Below are 21,217 nucleotides of genomic sequence, written 5' to 3'. Positions count from 1 at the left end.
CCTTAGGATTTTACTGCCAAGTGAAGAAGGCCATATTTAGACAGAATGCACTGGCTATGACCTTCCGTGTTAGAAACCCATATCTTTATTTGCTAAAATTCAATGTTATTCTAATATTTTGTAGCACATACTCAAATCTTTAAATAAAAACACTACTTTCACCCATCTTTCACTCATTACACATGTCCAGTCAATATCTAGGCTCTCTGCATTTTTCATTCTGAGAATAAAATCTGCAACTTTTTCTCTACCTCCATTTCACTTGGCTGACTCATCCTGTGCTCCAACACTACCATCATCACCTCTAACCTTGTTAACTGTGACAGTTTCATAAGTGATCTTCTGAATATCTGTGTGACTCTCTCTCATCTGTTCTTTTTACTAAAGTTATCTTACTAAACAGTTAAATCTAAACATATCACTCCTTTACCCCCACTTAGGTAACTGCAGACTTTTTCTTCTGGATAACATCCAAAGTTTGAAATAATTCATGAAACTATCTTTCTTTGCTTAATTCTTTATCCCTGTGTGTGTGCAACTTCACCGTTATCAATCAAATGCTATGCCTCAGTCAAAATTTCTCAGATTTGCCTTTCTTTCTCTCTCAGGATCTTTGCTTATGCTCTTTCCTCTGCTGGGACTACCATTTCTACCTGGACCTTTTCTCCTGACAAACTTGACTTACCCTTGAATCCTTAGACTAGATTGTTACTCATCCACAAAGCTTTCTGAGATTCCGCCCTGTTGGTTGGTCATACTTCATGCTCAGTAACTTCTTATGGCACATTTATACTGCATATTTATTTGTAGATGTCAGGGGCGGGCTCTGAGGGCCCCAGAGCCGCACCATGGCCTGATCTCTAAGATGGCGCCTGGCAGCTTGCCAGACATAGCTGCACTCATATACAAGTTTTAGGAAGTAACTCTGGTTGGCTGTTGTACATGAGGCGATCCTGGTATCTGCCTGGAGACTATTCCTTGATAGGCTGACTTTCCTGGTAGTCTACTCTCTGATAGGCTGATGTTCTCAATATAAGTCTGAGACTTGTAGAATAAAACCCTTTTGGTTCCTGTGCTCAAGAAGAGCGTATGCGTTGTGATTGTCCCCGTGGGCGGTGGGCGATCATATGTAGATTTGGTTTATTCACTTGCATGTCTTTCTCCCCCATAATTAGATTCATTTCAGGATTTAAAAAATGTTTTTTTATCTTAATGGGAATTTAACATTGGTTAGCAAAGTTCCTGACATAAAGTGACCTAATAAGTATTGGTTGAGTGAATGAAGAAATGGTGACGAAGTACTACATTGAGATATAATGAGCTGAACTAAACTAGAAGATGACAATAGTCTTGAGAGTTGAAGACATTGAGAAAATGGCATTTGGGAAATCACGTTTTCTATGTCCAAATTGGAAGCATAAATGACATGGGTAACTAGTATCAAGGCAAAATATTATTGATATTAAAAGTTATGAAAGAAGAATATAATGCATCAGAACAAATTAGTGGCATTAGGCACAATAAGGTATAATTGTGATCATGTATATAATTGTAGACAAAAGAACTTTTTCACTCTACTGTACATTCTAAAGTTATGAAAAGTCAAACATATATTTATGAAAGTCAAACTGGTTCTAGTAAACAACGAATCAAATAAAAATCTTCTCACTGAGAAGTACAGTATATGTTGTACCATATTGTTACTCTTGAATTGAAAGAATGATAATACAGAAATAGTTGTTGAATACTTTGTCCCACTTGGGGAGGTCATAATACTGGCAATAACTTGAGTGCAGTCCCCTAATTCCATATCGTTGATAATTAGCATGCTACTTACACTGTTTTTACCCACACACAAAAATAACATGAGTCGAGACCTTCAGATATGCCAAGTTTTTATTAATAATTCCTTATTTCATGTTTTTATATATACAATGTAGTAGATATTAATTTTTCTAAAAATGAGGTACAATGTAAATAAACCTGCCTCAGAATAAGGACTCTATGGTACTATTCTTGAATAAAAACTGAACACTGTATTCTTCCTGTTGTATACCACACCACTACCTAGTTAGAACTCACTGCAGATAGAAAGTCACTTATTAGCAATTTTTTGTCATTTGAGAATATAATAATATTAAAATACAAAGAATACAAATTAAAATTAAAATAACATTTAAATTAGAAGAATATTATGTCAGATTATTATAAGTAAGTGATCTGAATAATTACATAGGAATTTTCATGAAGTGTATGTTTTGTATCATTTAATGTTTTCTCTGAGGATAGTTTAAATCAGCTAATACGATTTAATATTTTAAAAACATACTATAAACTCAAGTCATAAAAATGTTTTCAGATTATATCTGGGTTTTTCTAGGTTGAAAAATATAGCCATGATCAGCCAGATTTAATCTGTTCTTCAGAGAAATTGCAAGATTACTCCAATAGGCTTTAATTACTCAATCTTATCATAAATTATTTTATAGTACTACTAAAAGAAAAAACTACCCAATATACATCTATAGTAGTTTCACAATATAAGTAGGTGTGTCTCAATGGGACACATAACAACATTTCAGTAAAATGATATAACTTACAGTATTTGACTGAAATACAGTTATAAAATTTGAGTAAGGTCAGTTCTCTTATGTTCCCAAACATATCAGAAAATGATGCTTATATGGGCACTTTCTAAGAAGTGGTTTTGTTTTTTTTTTTTTTTTTTTTCTTTTGGTTTTTGTTTTTTTGGTTTTTTTTAAAGGAACAATCGTGTTTTTGAAAACTCAGGACTATAGTTAAAACATAAGAAGGATCCCTGAAGGCTAAAAAATGAACAGAAAACAAAAGAAAAAAAATTTAGAGGCACTGATTTTCTGGAACAACAGTTAGAGTGACATGTTAAATTTGAAGAACACATTCAAACCTATGTGGGCACTAGGCATATACATATTGATTTTTATTTCTGAGTGTTCATGACTTGCACATAATCTATAAGTAGAGAAAAAATAAGAGTTTCATTATTCAATGATTTACATCATTATTATATTCTTCTACTGTTTTAGTGAAATCATGATTATGATATACAATTTCAGATACAAAATGACCTAAAGTTGTTCTTTCTTAATCAGGACTTTGATTATTTAAAGCAAACAAACTTTAAGGTAGCCTAATGTACTAGAATTTGTTTAAAAAATCAAATAATTCATCAATATATACAATCTTGCATACACTACACAGTGTGGGCTATTTTTCATACAAGTAGGTAATATCTTTTTTCTGTACTTCACCAGGAGTATAGAGGGATGGTTGCTTGATATTTGAACTTCTATTGAAATAAACAGTGTAACCCAAAAAGTTAATTATTTTGACTTTTAGTTATTCAAATTATGGCTGGATATATCTAGGAATAGTAACAAAATTTAAGTTGTTCTTTTCCTTGTGGGTTGATTAATTCTTTCAAAAATTCAAACAAATTGTAAAAAAAGAAAGAAACTTAATTATAAATACTAACAATTCCTGAGGCAGAAATATATCATTCAACTCTAGGCATCAGAGCAACCTGAATTTATCCAATCTAGGACTACTACAATAAAATAAATGGAATAGACACTTATTTGAATTAGCAATTCCTTTTGAATTTTAAAGGTAAATATCCTGATGGGTTAATAACTACCTTATAATCCTTAGAAGATGGTAGGTGGGGAATTATTATAATTAAGTATATATTAAGTAGATTTGCAATTTTGCTGCTATTATCTATCCTCTTTAACATCTTTTTTCATGATTAGGGTACAGGGACTTGCTGGCAGGGGTTATGTTTTTGTAATCCTTTTGGCCTCTAATACATAGTATACCATTTTTTGCACACAGTAAGTTTTTAGAACACATACTGAATTGCATCTATTTTCAATTTTATGAACAACTTTTTTAAACCTATATTATACCTGTTTATACTCACAGATAACCATTATATTTATTTGTTAGTAATGCATTATTATTGTACATTTTTTGCTTTTATTTTTATTTTTTTCATTTTTTACCCCTTAAAAAAACTGAGCTTCTGTGTTTTAAAATCACATTGTGCAAGGTAAGACTGGCCTTAGAAGGGCATCCTTTTAACCATTTAACTGTGTTAAACCTGTATTCCAGAGGGTCCCTCTCCTTATTTATTTTAACGGCACAGGCAATACAGTGCTCTGAATTACAGCTGTGAGTGTTTTCCATCTTAATGAGGGTGAGTATTCCTTTGAGGAGTATATCCTGTGAAAGGAACTAATCTCCTACTTGATCCTGTCAATACGATCTTGTCCTACCAATAAAGAGGAAGTTAAATGCTACTACCTAATGGTAGAACTGATTAGAAAAAAGGAAGAGAAGGTGAGTTTTATTCCCTAATTCTGTCCAGCACACAGAAGAAATTATTCTTAAAAGACCACAGTATAAGTTGCTGGGGTTATCTAATAAATACAAAATATCACATTGTTTCCTCGTAAGTGGTAATACAACAAAAGATGTTTCTAAGATTTGGATTGTACCTTGGTTTAATTCAAAAAGAAAATGGGCAGGCACTAAAGAGTAAAAGTAGGGCTGAGGTGTAGCTCAGGGGTAGAGGGCTCGCTTAGTATCTAACAAAAGCCCTGGGTTCCAAAAAGAAAAAGTAAATTAAAAGGTGTTTAGAAAGCATGTTTATATTGGAAAAATCTAATTTTAAATAAAAATATGAGAAATGCTTTGACAAAGATCTCTCCTTGATACGACTATCCAGTCTCCTCTTAACTCCCCTCTCCTAATGCCTCAGTTAAGTAAGATTTACATACTCAACATCCATATACAGACACACTCTTTATCTGATTGGGTTCCTCATCCTTAGCAATATTCCAGGTGATGTCTAATAGCTCTGGCCTATCTTTAGCAAGAGTCATGACTGGCAGATTTAACCAGAATCCTCCTTACCCCTGATATCTCCTCTTGGTCATGTTCTAGCTGCTTGATTACCATCTAAACACTTGGATATAAACTCCCCACTTTGCTTATTGTTTTCAGAATTGAGTCAAATACCACTTTCCTACTATGAAAGTTTCTTTTAAGCTGGGTATGGTGGTGAAGGGCTATAATCCAGCTTTTTGGGAGGCTGAGGTAGGAGAACAGCAAGTGTGAGGGTAGCCTGGCAACTTAAGAAGATCCTGCCTCAAAATAAAACAAAGAAAAGGGCCGGGGAAGGAGCTCAGTGATAGATCACTTGCCTAAGCATGCATGAGGTCCTGGGTTTGATCCCTAGTACAGCAGAATAAGTAAAACTCCATTTTAATGCCCCCCTTGGATAAAGTCTATTTAACCTTCTTTAACAAGTGTCAGGATAAAACAGAGCATGAGAAAATTATTATAAGAAATATATTTTAACTACCAAAACAGTGAAATAGAAAACAGTTTAAAATAAAGATTTAAATAATCTGTACACAAGCATGGAGTAGAAATAACGGTTGAAGTCAAGATATAATAGGGCAATACCATTCTGTCTTTTTTTTTTTTTTTTTTGCAGATTCTGATAATAGAATGCATTCTAGTTTGTGAGAATAAAACATTTCTTGTCATTAAAATAATTTTGTCACATAAATATCAATTTGAAGGAAATTTGAGAAATATACCTAATCTTAAAAAAGTTTTATTCAGCAACATACTATGTGCAGATCTATGCAAGTACTAAGACATTGATCGTCTTGTCTCTGCATTTATGGACAATGTTCTCAGCTTCAGTTTTGCAAAGCTTTGGGAATTTTTTTTTTCTTTTTACAAACTGGATAAAACCTGAAAGTATAGTTCTTGTTCAGCAAAGACATTCATACTGCTCTAATTAAAGTCTTACTAAGTCTTGCTCCTATTACAGAATAGGAGCAAGATTCAGTACTGGCATAGACTTAGGAAACCTTAGAGTTTGGTCACTAACTGGGCAATACTTTCAATCTATAATGGGGCTAAAATTCACCCTTGAGTCCAGATCTTCAAGGTGAAGTAAGCTACATAAGTAGAAGTTATTTTTCTAAAAAGTATAAATAAGAGTATGTTCTATAAAATCACAGATTAAGGAAATACTACTTTAAAAAAAAAGTTTAAAAAAATCCTAATTATTTAGACCATGCAAAATATTTAAATTTTCAAAATAAGAATCTTAGGTTGTTTTCATCCATATACAAGAAAAATAAAAAATGCAAATTTTTTAATCCAGGAGTCTGTGGTTATCAATATGGTTAGGAACTCCTCAATTTGTTCTATTCCTGGTTACAAATATCATTGACATGACAGAATAATAATTCCATTGCAGTTTAGGCAACATGAGGCAGGAATTTATGTCTATTTTATTCATGATGCATCTCTTTATGAATGAGATTACCTGGCATATAGAAGGCCTCCCAAAAAAGGTACTTATTGGTGAAAGGGTAAAAGAAGGAAAATTAAATTTATAAAGTAAATCCTTAGAGTTTTAATCTGCTATTTCTCTAATTTTAATTGCTAAAATCAAAAGGAGTAACCCATTGAAAATATTTCTATTTAAAAAAAGCTAACTTTTTAAAAATAAGAAGATACACAGTAAGATAACAGCTAAGTCTTCCTCAGAGATGTTATGACTTCATTCTCAGAATTGTCTCAGTTCCTCCATTTCACTTTAGTAGTTATTGTTTAATACCCTAGAGAGAAAATACAGTCTTTATTGACCTTTCTCTATACTGGGAAATCATTCATTCCTCTTCTCTCAGGGAGAAAGTTGTCCAATAACATGTCCGACTTTGATTTTTTGTGAAAATAATATGAGTGAAGAAAATTATGTTTGCTTTAGTGGATTAATTAAAACTGAGTATGTTCCAAATAACAATGACAACAAAAATATTGCACTACCCAATGAGCAATAGTTATATTTTCATTATTGTATTCCCAGTTTTTACCCCAGTGCGCACAATTCATTATATATCCAATACCTATTTTTTAAAGAATCCAAAGTAACAGAATAAGTAAACTACAACAAGCAAACCAATTCAGCATCAAGTATTTAAAACAAATATTTAAATCTGCCAGTTTTCAATGCCTTCTGAACCCTTATCTAATAAAGCATATCAGACTATGCATATTTCTCTTTAGCAATGACTCTTAGCACATTTTAGTTGAGAGATGCTGGTATAACCCTCAGTTTCTCAGGGTAGTTAGCCTTACAATTCCTGATATTGGTAATATATTCTGGTTGATCTAACTAAGTATTTTTTTTTTCTAATGATAAGCATCAATTTCCATCACTGTTCTCAACATATGATTTTGAGAACACTTGATATTTCCAAGAACAAATCTTACTTTGGTATATGCTCAATTTAACTTCTAAAATAGCCCACACTCTTTTCAAACTGGAAGGTTATAAGATTCAAAATTTTTAAAAGAAGAGCAAGGTATATGCATATGAAAAATAACATGTAAAATATATGTTGAAAGTCTTTATATAAAATTTTGAAGGAAATTATAAGAAAGAATAAATGGGAATTACTGTCTGAATACAGAAACTATTTAATATTAGCTATTACCACCATATCATGTACATAATAAGTGATAAATTTTAAAATTGTCTTGTCTGAACTTGTCCTGAGATACCTTCTGAAAAATAATCACAGGAATTACTATTAGTAGACTTATCTTAGCCCAGATTATATAAAATGTACATTTTAATGAATAGTTAATAATAATTTGGTTTCAAATTCTGAGCAAAGTAATTGTCATCTTTAGATTTCAGCAAATTCAATATTTAAACAGTAATAAAATGTCAAGTTCTATCACTTCTGTAAGGAAAGAATCAAGTGAAATGGATTAACCCTTTGTTATCTTATGTAGTCAAGATTATTGAAGAAAGAGAGATATTTTTCATAGTTGTAGAAGTTTATATTGGAGTTGTTGACTTTTTAAATCAGAATTGATTTTCTTAAACAGCAACTGTCAAGGACGGGTTTGAAAAGCAATAATGAAGTGAGTGATCTTTCGTATTCATTCTGTCCTGTCCTCAAATGAATGGAACTTATTGTCTTCCAAACTGGTTGATGAGGGATATGTTAAAGTTTCTGAATTCCATAGCTGGATAAAAGAATCAGATAAAAGCCTATGAGTTTATTCTAAGAGGAAACTCAGATTCTGGAAATTATTTTCTCACAGTTGTGTTAACATATCAAACAAACAAATCAAACATAGTGTTATGTATTACTTTGTTGTCACAGTAAAGATTGTTTTATGTTTAAATGCCAATAATATGTCTTTCATATAAACATTCTGAAACAAGGAATGATGTAGCACAAGAGTGTGTGTGTGTGTGTGTGTGTGTGTGTGTGTGTGTCTGTGTGTCTGTGTGTGTTTTCAAGAAATGGGAATTGGGGAGTCCTGTAAATCCATAGTGATGGATCTTTCACTCAAAGGTGAAAAAGAGGCTAAAAATTATATTAATCAAAATGAAAGTCTTAAAACTAATTCTAACAGTTAGTGTACACCTTAACAAATTCCTCACATATCACTCATTTTAAATAGGAAGTTCAAGTTTCAATTCTTACAGAATATGGTTCATTTGCCTTAATTCCCATTAAATATATAAATAAATGCTGTCTTCCAGTGACTGTGGATAAAAAGCTGGAAACTTTAATAAATAGGAATGACTATATCTTATAAATCTGGAAAATGCATATTACATCATCGTTGCTTTTCAGTAATATATTTTAGTTATACTTAACTAGTTGTTTAAAAGTTGACCTTATTTCAAGTGAAATTAATGTTAAGGAACAAAAAATCTAGTTGCAGCTGCTGTTGTTAATTGGTAACTGTTTTTATACTGGAAACTTTGGTCTTCTTTCTCATTTTTTCATAGTACAATCTTAAAAATATCACTGTCATATTTATCAAATGTACTCTGTGCCTTTGTATATTAGGGACTGAGCTGGATGGATAATAAGAAATTCTAGTGCTACAAAGTTGGGTCATTCTATTTATATAGAATAGTCTATATAATTGGATATAGACTAACTATGTAAAGAGTCAGTCTATATCTTACATATGGTGTTATCTAAAAAACAAAGTTGAGAAAGTATGCTTTAACTATCATAAGGTAGTATTATCTACAACTTGGCAGCATGATTCATTCAACTTCTCATGATGGTTATTCTAAAATCTAGAATGTGTATATTACTCTATAGAGTGTGGTTATTACTATTCATTACTATTTAAGAGGTATGCACTTTTTATATAGAGTTCCTCATGTCTCTATAATCATTTGCAGAGCTCAGATTTCAAACCATAAGAAAGACCACACTAAAGAAAGGTAGTTGAATATATTATCTACCCAAAGAACTTCCTGATTGCATTAATTTTTGTTCTATATTTATTTTAGCTATAACAGAAGGGCTCCTGCAAACAGTATTAAATTGCATATTCAAAAGAAGTAGAACTTATATCTTAAAAGTACATACATATGTACCAAAATACTACACAGAACATAATACTCAGCTTGAATAAACATATGTGACTTTTAAGTATGATAGTTGAATGAACACATAAATGTTCAAATCTATTCTTCAATTTATTTTTCCAGACTGTCATGTTTATAGACATCATCTGAAACATTTTATGTGTGTGAGAGTATTTAATACATCTACGAAGTAACAATGTGCTTATATACTATCCACTATTTGACACAGAGAAATCACAAATGCATGCTTACTCAATTCTGGTCTTCCCAAGGCTAGATTGTTTTTTAATAGTGCAATATTCTAGAAATAGCTTTTAAAATTAACAAAATGTGAGAGTCCAGAAAAGTTAATAAAAAACAGCTCAATCCTGATGAGGTTGGCTGATATTCACAGAATTCAGGAAGAATAAGTCCATCTATAAGTATTCTTTCACAATAAATCTATAATGGAATTTAAATGAAACACACCATTATGAGAGAATTATTCTTCTACAGCAGAGAGATACATTTGAATGTAATGTTCACATATTTATTAATTTAATCAATAAATGTGTACTTTATAGATTTAATTTGCTGCTACTATAAAGTGGTGGTTACTTTATTAGCTATTAAAGGGAATTTGTTATGCCTTGGGTGCTCTTAAAGGCATCTACATCTAAATAAATTAGGGCTCAGACATTAAAAGAAATACTTACAAAATAATTACAAGTAAAAATAGGTCCTACTGAAGTTAAATACCCTTTTAACTCTAAGTAAAATAAAAGTTTTGTGGAATCATGAATGTGGTTATTGTAAAGTTACACTGAATGTAGAAGAATGAGAATCTATAAATTTTCTGAATTTAGTAAACTGCATATCATTTTTCCACATCTCTATTTGCATTTCGTGGTTAAAAAAAAGTAAACATTTAATACTTTATTTCAAACGTGATGAAAAGAGAAGTGAATTTGTAGTCTATAACATAACCATATGTGAAGACTGTAACTCCATAAGTCTCCAAATGAATAACTGGAGATAAATAAAATTGATAGCTCATCAAATATTCTTGGATAGGATAGTCATAAAAGCCTTACAATGTTATTGATGAGGATATTTAATGACCAGTACAAAATGGATACAGTGGCTACTTGATACCTACAAAAAAAGAAAAAAACTGGGTCAGGCCTGAATTTCCAGGTAGATCTCCTCAGTAGAAAGGCCATTAGTGTTCATGATTAAATTTCATCTTCAGAGACCTGGGTTCCTTTTTATAGAATAGAATAAACATTATTGCACTATTCCCTCCTTTTTACAATTAAGACCATTCTTATAATCCATAATATTCAAACACAATTTTTTCTTTTGTTCTCCTTAAGAACTTTATGATTGTAGACATTAAAATAATAAAATGACATAGTGCACATGGTGGTGCCTAGAGAAACGGGTCAGTCACATTGCTAAGTGTCTAAAGGAAATTATCCAAGTTGTTGTGAATTAAAACATGAAAGATGTCAGATATTACCCTAATTAATTTTGGTAATCTTAATGTGAGTTTATAAAAGATGTTAAAAATTAAAATCTACCTTTTTTAAGTTTCTCCATTTTGATGTTATTATGAGTATATTTCAATGTTCTTTTTAAATAAGAATAGAGATCAAGTTGATTATATATAACTGCTAAGAAATGAGATTTTTCTCCCATTAAATGACACCAAGAAGTCAATCAAGAGCAACTATCCTGCAAAAGTGACTATTCTTCCAGAAGGACATTAAAGTAAGGTCAATACTGTCAATAAGAACCAATGTGTCTCAGGAAGTGTATTAGTTCAAGTTTTCTTTAAAATTACATAATATCAAAACAAAAGAAATACTGATTAAACTTATATTTGATAACTAACATTAGAAAAAATGTTTAGTTAACATTAATTTTATGTGAAGATATAACATTAGGTAAAACTTAAAATAGTATCTTTTGAAAAATATCTTTTGATCTTTTGTTTTCACAAAACATACTTCCCCCCACTTTTATTTGGGTGGGGGGTTTGTCCTTTCAAAGCATTCTCTCCTCTTAGATTATTTTGTCCACAACTCTCTTAAGTACACATTGTTTTCTCTATGAGGCATAAGGAAAATAAATGAAAAGTGGTCAGTAAGTCTTACTAGGATCTCTCAGAGAACTAGAACTGAAATTCAGGAAAAATTATACATCTACCAGCACTCTCATTTTCCCATCAATTCATTATTAGCACATGAAAGAGAAAAACTTAAAGAGTTTCAGAAGAATGCATCATTAATCATAAGTCATAACCTAAATACACAAATACCTTTGAAATAGTTTTTAAGAAAAGTTAAGTTTGTGGTAAACTTGTTACATATTGCTGTTACTTTCCCAATTTTGTCAAAACTCTTGAAATATTAATATCCAATTTCCTAAATTACTGAAAGTTTTAGACTTATGCTAATCAACAGTTTTCTTTTTAAAGAAAATATTAAAAAACAACAGCAGGAAATACAGGAAATTAAGCATATGTTGATAATGAACATCAAACTGAAAAACATACTAGTTGTTTTCTTTGCACTTGTAGAGGGAAACAGGCAAAGCAACTATTCTAAAAAGAAATTCCACTTTTATTTAAGAACACAGAAATCCAGGAGCAAAGCTAATGGTAGAACTCATGTATATTTGTATACATGTAATAAGTATATCTGACACAAACCTACTCTGAGTCCAATGGTTTCTTCCTGATCAGGTTTTATTTACTTAACTATAATATATCAATCTTTTTTTTTCTGAAGAAAATCAACATGTAAGTATATTTATAAAAAAACATACTTTGAGATTTTTTAAGCAAAGTTTCCATGACATAATGAAATCACATAGTACTATCTGATTAAAAGATAAATGAAATTGATCATAATATGGTATCTTGTCTATTTCATATTGCAAACAATAGTAAAGCAATGTAGATTTAAAATAAACATCTCCATGTATCCAAACTGAGTATGTGTATACACACACACACACACACACACACATACACACACACATACACACAACACTCATATTTACTAAAATACATTCTAGGGGACAAAATAAAGAAGAATTGAGAAATTGGAATGCATTGATGAATTATTTTCTCCATTGAGGTAAAACTTCCTTTTGTATCAAGCTAAAAGGAGTACTATAACTTTGCAACTCTACAACCCAAAGTTGAAATTACCTTATTTGTTCAAAATTTTAATAGTGAGCCTTACAAGCAGAAAAAAATATTGATCAAAGATCAATAATTATTGATCAATAAATGTAAGCCCTAAAAATGTTTACAGGGGAAATTTTAAAAATATATATTTTTAAAAAAACAGTGTTATTACCAAATGGAACAGTTTTAGGATTGTGTCTTCGTAATATATTTTTTGCTTCACTTTGTGGAAACTTTAGGCTCCTTTAACATGTAAGCAAAACAACAAAACAATATCCATAGCATTAACAAAACTTATTAAGCATTAAAAAAAAGTCCTTTGAATTGAGTTAAATCTGATAGTAGAAGAAATTTACAGACTGTTCAATATACAAATATACAAAACTTTGAATTTAAAAAAGGTTTATTTGGGGAAGAGCTCACATAGTTTTCTAAATTTGATTTTTTTTTTTTTTTCAATTTTCCAACTCTTCTAAACCTGAAGATTTCTATATTGGGGTCACATAGAATACTGCCCTTGGGAGAGTTCTTCTTTTTCTCATATTTGACAACCAACCCACCCCCACCCCATGGATTTTTGTTTTTCAAGATAGAGAAGGTAACACAAATATCCACAAAACATTTCTCTAAGGTAGTCAAAATTATCTTTCCAGTTCAACATGCCCTTAGTAGTTCTCCAATTGTCCTTTATATATTAAGGTCTGTGACCTTAGTAAGAAACAACATTTTAAGGTATATCTTCAACTACCATCTTCCATATTTCATTAGGGTTTATACATCGCTTCCACTAACTCTACTTTCCCCATTTTTTCCTCTCATCTCGGTCTAGCTTATGATTTTTGTAACACTGGTAAACATTTAAATAAGTGCATGTTAAAATTTAAATGAATTCATGTTAAGCATTTAAATGATTTTAAAGGGATTTATGTATGTGAATATTAAGAAGTTATACATCACAGCAGAACCATCTGAAAATAAATATATGGTCCCTCACATGAAGCAGGGAAAAATCATCACAGGATGGGTCAAACACAGGTTATATGGTCGTTGATAAAATACAGACATTCATTCCTTACCTGCTTAACTGCATGATGGCAAACAAATCTAAATAGCACGTAAAAGGAAAAGTCCCCAGAATCTGAATCATCTGTCTTCCACGCTGCTGTGACAGTTTTATATCCTGGCGCTTTCTTCTTTGCTTATATACATTTGACTCGCTAGAATATTTGTAAGTGATACTAGGGTTAATTTGTAACCCTGGTCACCTCTTCCTCTTTTCAAACAGCCGGTTGACATCTCACACAGCGGGGAACATGCATTTTATCTTCGGAAGTAGAGGCTACCCTGCGTTTAACAGCTAGTCTCCCATTAGAAGGAGGTCCCTGCTTTACAGGACTGATCACGTTCTCGACCTGGAGCAGAGTAGAAGGCTCTCTGGTTCAACTCTGAGGGACTAGGGGAACAGCCATCAGAGACTTCAACTCCACCACCGTTTGGCTACAGAACCGGCAGAAACCCGCGGCCAAGAAGCACCACCCCCTCTCGGGTGGACGCCAGATCCAGGTCCTCCCACCTCTCGCACCCCCTCCAGAAAGGGGAGGGGGCGGTAAAAGACCAACTTAAAAGTGGGTATAATATACACTAGGCAGCTCCCAAACCCTCACTTTTTTGCCTTTAACTTCAACCTTATTTTCCAAGCCCCAGCTCCAAGTTGAAACCTAACTCTTTCCCTCACCCTGCCACCCTCCAGATTCTTGGGAGTTGGTGGAGGAAGGCGAGGAGTGCCGGTCATCAGCAATTCAGCACTAATCCTGAGAAGTCTTCAGCAATGTTAAGTCCTACTAAGCGATCGGATGACGTTGGATGAAGACAGCGCTTAAGGTTTTGTAAAACAGGCATACTGACAGAGCGTCATTTCTTAGACACAGCTCATTAAAATAATAAATAAAAATTAAAGCAGCAAGGTGTTGAGAGATGCCAGGAATCGCCAAGTCTGTCTTCTCCTAAAACAGAGGTTATGGCCAGAGGAAGGTTGCACTCCGGAAGGATGGAAAACACCCGCCAGCCCCACTCTCCCGGGCTGCGAATGCCCACACCGAGCCCACGTTCGCCGCAGGGGCTGAGTGCGGAGCCTGCGCTAGCTGGTCAGCGCCAGGGACACGGCTCCTCCCCGCGCGGGTCATTCCCACCCCAGCACCAAGCCTAGGGCCAGTCAGTCAAGCAGGCACTTTGCCCTCCACGCTCCCTGCGCCCAGGTGGCTCAGGTGTAGCCCGGAGCTGAGGACAAATCCCCAGGCAGAGTCGCCTGTTGATAGCCCTCCGGTTAAAATGTTCTTGGCTGCCGAGGCTCTCAGACGTAAATTTCCCTTTCACACGCGTGAGCTTCCGATTATAACACAGCAAAACGCACTTACCTAAATACCGAATGTCTGTGCCTTACTGGAGTAGACTAGGTTAAGAAGAAAAATCCGACTGCACTGAAAGTTGCTTTTTTTTAATTTTTTTTTTTTTTTCTCCCTCCACCCCTGCGCAATAGCAGCAGTCCTCCAAAGAGGATGTTTGAATTGGCGAATTACACTAAGCCCTAGTTTCTTTAAATGAAGTCACGGACGCTGATGGCACTGGTTTGTCAGGCAGGACGATCGGACAGGCAAAGAGACCAGGTAGAAACTAGTGAAGGGTGAGGGGCGCCAAGTGGTGTGAACCACAGTGTCAATAGGAGTCTCACGGTGGGAACCAAGGGGGAAAAGCCCTTGAATCTGAGACGGGGGATGGGGTGACGCTGCAGTTGGAGTACTTTTATGTCTGGAAGCTAAAAGGGCTTTTGGAAAAAAAAAAAATGCTTAGGCTGTCGCGTCAGCCATCAATGACGACAGGAATAGTTCTTTCCGAGAAATTAAAAAGGGGGGGGGGGGAGAAAAAGAAAGAAAGAAGGAAAAGCTTGAACAATAGGTTCTCACCTCCATTCATCCCAATGTTGCAGAAACCAGAAACTTGTCTTCTTGGGGGAGAGGGTGACCGGTGACGGGGCTCACAGAAGAAACCCTTAGAATGTGTTAGAGACTACTGACACATGCAGGTTTGGTATTGGATGAATACCACAAGCTTGTCAATATGTGAAGTAAAAGCAAAGATTTGAATGTTTCTGGACACAACTATGCTGAAGGGGGAGGTGATGCTCTTGTCAGTTGAGCTCACAGAACTGTTCATGAAAGCATTAAGCACTGACCCAATATTACATACTTATTAAAAATTGAGGGTGGAGTGCGCAAGTGTGAGGGATGAGGCAATTAAATTTTTCATGTAAGGTCTGTCCCGGAATTTCAATTTTTTTAGAACCAAGATAAACAGTGCTTTCTTCTGGTTTCTCTCTTCCTCTGATGTGAGAGCACTCCCTGTTCAATTAACTGTTCACCAGCTAATTCACAAAACCAGAAACACACTGCCAAATACTATGCCTGAATTGAGATACAATGCCCCAAATGGTGTGTTCATATGTGATTTAGATGTTGTAAGAAAAAAACGGTGCCCTCGAAACTCCCACTGCTCTTCTTACCACATAGTGGCATGTTACTTCTTAGGGTTCTGCAAAATTCATAAAAACACACTTTATAAAAGTCCTCCCTTCAGACATGCAGTTGCTTCCTATGAGATGAGCATTCACTGACCTGAACAACCTTCTGAAGATCAGAGGGAGTAGTGAACTATCCTAAACCCTGCAATACTCAGATCTCTCTTAAACATAAAATTCCAACCCATCTTATGGCACAAGAATGTGTGCCCAGAAGGGTTAATGGGGGAGGGGTAAATATCCATATAACATGTAGCACAAATGAGAAAAGAAGTAAAAAAAACAAAGACTGTAAGAGATATTGGGGTAGTTCATTACATGGGCTATATCTTAGTAGTTTAATTGCAACCAGCATACTAACACATATGATCAGATAGATCTCTGAGTTCTTGAAAGTAACACAAAAGGAAAAAATAAAGAAAAGGAGAGAGAACACCTTAAAGATCCTTATTTAAAAGAGCACCAAAAATAACTTACTAATATCATATAAAGAGAATAACTTACCAGAGGAAATTTCAGGAAGCAAGATGACTGTAAGAAAAATACATCCAGGATTCAAACAGATATTCCATGGTCTTCCAAATCAAGGTAAAGTAGTGAGCTGCTGGATGGTAGGACTTTGAAATAATCAGCAGTTCCTGGTGGCATGTAACCAAGTGAAAACCAGTTACAAAGAGAGTCACAAACCCCCAAGGAAATGAAGCAAAATGTGAAAGAGGAGCTTTTTATTTTCTGTGTGTTTGTGTGGTGTGTAGTGTGTGTGTGTGTGTGTGTGTGTGTGTGTGTAAGAGGGAAAGTGAGGGGATGCTCACACTTAGACAAAGTGAAAATTTATAGACGGTACATCCCCATACAGTGGGGAAAAACAGAAGCTGTGTAACCTTAGAGAACAGGAGGTGGAATACAGATAAATCTGCAAAGAGAAGTAAAAGGATGTGTTGAAGTCAACGAGATAAAGAGAGAACTAGTGAGCAAGGCTGTAGTCATCCTGATGGATATAGCAGCAAGAATGATTTAGGCTGCTGGGGAGGATCCAATGAGAATTCAAGAGGGCACCGCTTCGGAAATCCTGTTCTGATCTTCCCACTTTCAGTTCTTTAAGAGTTACCTGCGCTGGGAGCATTATTATTAGGATTAATAGTATTCCACCAGTACATTTCGCTAGGATTTCCCTTGAACTCTTTCACTTGCCGCAACTGAGGGAGGCGTAGTAAGGAAGCCCAACACAACCAGCACCCCAAATAAAACACTACGATCAGTCACTCTATGATGACCAAATCATCAGCGATTTGCCTTGGCGGGGTGGGGGACGTGGGGGGTATCGAAGGGCTGAAGATGAGGATAAGGCCGAGGCTCTGGGCGCTCTCGGGGTGCTGCGCTTTGGAGGCTCAGGCAAGGGGAGTGGGAGTCGTGGTTAGATGTGGCAGCGGTGGCGGCGGCGGCAGCCCTCTCGGGTCCCACTTCCTCGGCGAATCCTGCTGCCTGCGACTCCAGGCAAGTGACTTCCATCCGAAGTCTCAGCTCCTAATGCTTTGCTATGAGAAGCGGAGCTTTGGACGTTTTGAGGGCTGTCCCTCGGGGAGCAAGTGGCAGCCTGAGAGGCGTCCGCCTCCCCTCCGATTCCTGCACAGTTACGGATGGAGAGTGTGCTAGAAATGGCTTGGCTGTCGAATGCATTATCTTGCCATTTTCATGTCCCGATACTGCATAAACAATCACCTGATCGATCGGGTAAGATTAGCTTTATTCTTTCTCCCTTTTCCTCTCCCTGGTCCGACTGCCTCCCTTAAGCGTAAGCCCCCCGCCCTCTCGCGGTCTTTTCTCCTCTTAGAAACCTACTTCCCCTAGGGAATTGCCTGTGTGACTGAGAGGCTGGTTAATTCTGTTTGTAGATGATTTATATTTTGGCTGTGGAATGAATCCCTCTCCCCAACCAGAGTCCTCTCCCTAGAGAGGGTCCTCCCCCACCCCACGGGTTCGCTCTCGGAGCTGGGATCGGTATAAAGAGCGCTGTGGGAGTCTTTTGCCCTCTGCTCTAGCCTGGTCTTCCTCCGGACCCGAAGCTTAAGAATTATTCATCTCCCTTTTTTTAGAATAGGAGGGAAAGGTAGAGTGGAAATTGATTTCTTGCAGAGACTGAGTCGCCGAATGATAGAGGGAATAAACATTTGCCCTGGATAGAAATGTTCTTGGTAAGTAATCTTATTTTCTGCAGTTGAAAAGGAAACACATTGCTTGTCACTGCCCCATCCCCCACTCCATTCATTTATTTGTTCTCTGTATGTAAATCACGAGCTGGGTCAGTGGAAATTTTCTTTTCCTCTTTCCTAGGACAGTGGTAGAATGTAAGGGTGAATTTGAAGTAGGAATTTTTTAAGATGTCAATCTGGACGTTTTAAGGTCCTTCTTATTCTACATTAAAAACGCAAAGACAGGCAAAGCAGATCCGTTCGCTTGCTAAAGGGATGTTTAAGGTTCTTCCTTAATTCCTACTAACTCTTTCCTTTCTGAAAATAAAATAGCTTTGGGTTAATAGCCCCGTGTTTATACTTTTAGTATATTTTGATCGTGTTCTAAAATATAATATTCTTTCAGTAAAAAAAATGAAAAGATTATTTTTTTTTCACATTTTGCAGGTAAGTTAAAACTACAGGAATCTCTTCATAAATGTGCACCCTGGATCTAATCCCTATACCAGATACACACTAGTCATGTCCCAAATGGCTATTTGCATGTTGTGATGATACTATAAATTCATAAAGCCCTCTGGTTTTCCATGAGTCTATAGCACCCCCAGCCTGTACATGTTCATAGTGTGAAGACTGGGTATGTTTAGGAGAGGGAAGAAGCCAAACAGCTAGCTCCTGATTGGGCTTATATCATGGATCACTAAGTGTGAAGAGTAACAAGTCTTATAAATTGTGTGGACTTGGTTTGAAAGTGTAAGCGGATCCATTCTGGATGTGAAAAATGAAGAGGCTTCTTCCAAGAGAGATCATTGCAATTTTAAATTAATATATCTTTACCAGTAAAGCATTTACATTAAATTTGTTCCTTTATGGTTGTCAGTCCAACTATGACCCTTTATCCTCAAGTTTTAATAATAAGGGATAAGCTAATTGGTTCAAGATCAATTCCTAATGCAGACAGGATGACCTGAATCTCATTAAAATATATGCTATTAAAATTCCATCGATAAAGCTTCATTTTAGATAATCAATATTCTAGAAGTCACTAATATAAAAGAAGAAAATAGTTAAGTGGCATATTACAGAGGCAAGGGAAAATATGCATGTGCTCAAGGACCTGCAGTTTTTATTACTATCACATTGTTAAGGGAAGAGATTTCAGTACAGACATGTTGATATAACTTTGCTTTTTTCTTTTCTTTTTTTTCTTTCTGTCTGCAGGCTGTATTCCAATCCTAATGATGTCCTAGAACAGAAGTTTTTCTTCAGTTGTCTCATTTTACCATAAGGATGGATGGCTTCTCTGTGTTTCTGCTTTACAGAGAATGACAAATGCTGTTAAGAGGGTCTGAGGTCCACCTAAAGAGGATCAATATCCGAATTACATTCATTTTAAATAAACCTTAACAATTCTGATACACAGAAAATTCACTTTTCATTTAAGACTGCAATATGCTGCCTAACCCTACTTGACCTAATTTGCTATTCAAATAAATCCATTCTAAGAAATCCAACATGATTTAAATTAGAAAAATGTAACTTTGACTATATATAAAACCTTTATTTTATATATAAAACAAATGTAAGGCTGCTTTTCTTAAATATTTTGGGGGAAAGGACCACATAAGAAAAATACTGATTTTATAGCCTATAGTTCCTGAACTTTAAAATAGTTTATAGCATTTAAAGTTTTATTAAATAATTTAAGTATTTGAGCATTATATTAAATAATGTTTATATTTAATCAACTCCAACATAGCTGTCTTTTACCTTCAGAACAAATCTGGTCTATACTTGCACTGCTCTAAAAATTATACATTTTAGTTTTATGTTGAGATTGTCTTTTCCTGTATGATCAAAATGCACATCTGCATTTGGTAATTTAATACATTTCACATGATCAGCAATATTTTTGTTTACTATCCTGGCATCTTCTTTTAAATGTATGAGTACAAACTGATATATATCTTACCTATTAACTCACTAAAATATCTAATTGAAAGCAACATTCAAGAAATATCAGGGCTTGGGTTATGGCTTAGTAGGAGAATTTGTTCCTAGCCATGCATGAGATCCTGGGTTTGATTCCCAGTGCTGCCAAAACAAAAAAAGTAAGACATATTGTATTACAGAAATTGTGATGCAATCTGCTTGTGAAGCAAGATGTTCATATGCTTCAGAATATTTTTAACTTTAAATCTAATTTACAACAAAAGCCAAATAAGATGAATCAATTTAGATTATTCTTTGCATAAAAAAGACACTCATACATGACACACATTTATTCATATTAAATTGCCCTCATTAAAAATATTGACATTTGTTTTCTTTGCTATGTGCTTATTTTCTTTCTAGAACTTTCCCTTTGAAAGTAAAGTTTCTTAAGTACCTATACATCTTCATGTTTTACATTATAAGATGAATATATTGCTTATTATATACACTGGGTCAATGTATTTGAAGCTCAAGGAAAGTGTGCTGGATCTTGAAAACTAGATGTTCAACAATTAATGCAATCATACACCAACCTGTAACCTAACAAATCTTTAAGTAGAGCTCTCCTAACTACTTAGCGATTGTGCATTCTAAATCTAAATCTATTATTAGTTGCTAAGAAAAGCATTGTTTGAGATTGAGATAAGGAGTAGGGGAAAGAAAGAAAAAGAAATATATCCACCCTTTTTAGAGTTTATTTGTTGATAAACTAATACTCTTCACTGTAGAAAGTTATTTCCCTGTTGTATTTTGTCCTCCCACCACCGCTATTCTTCATACCCCTACTCTCACTCAGATAATCG

The 21,217-nt window shown here is 34.6% G+C and overlaps 1 protein-coding gene across 1 annotated transcript in view; it reads right to left on the bottom strand.

The window, feature by feature from the left end:
- Brinp3 (BMP/retinoic acid inducible neural specific 3) overlaps positions 1 to 16,945 on the bottom strand; it is a 410,156-nt gene extending 393,211 nt beyond the window's left edge. Inside the window, 1 exon segment of the mRNA XM_047520984.1 lies at positions 16,735 to 16,945. The gene's annotated coding sequence lies outside the window, so the exon portion shown is untranslated.
- Between the last annotated feature and the right edge of the window lie 4,272 nt (positions 16,946 to 21,217).

This window comes from Sciurus carolinensis, chromosome 12 (assembly GCF_902686445.1).
Source record: "Sciurus carolinensis chromosome 12, mSciCar1.2, whole genome shotgun sequence".
Lineage (NCBI taxonomy): Eukaryota > Metazoa > Chordata > Mammalia > Rodentia > Sciuridae > Sciurus > Sciurus carolinensis.
The sequence above is the reverse complement of the archived record's forward strand: the minus strand, read 5'-3'. Positions and strand labels throughout refer to the sequence as shown.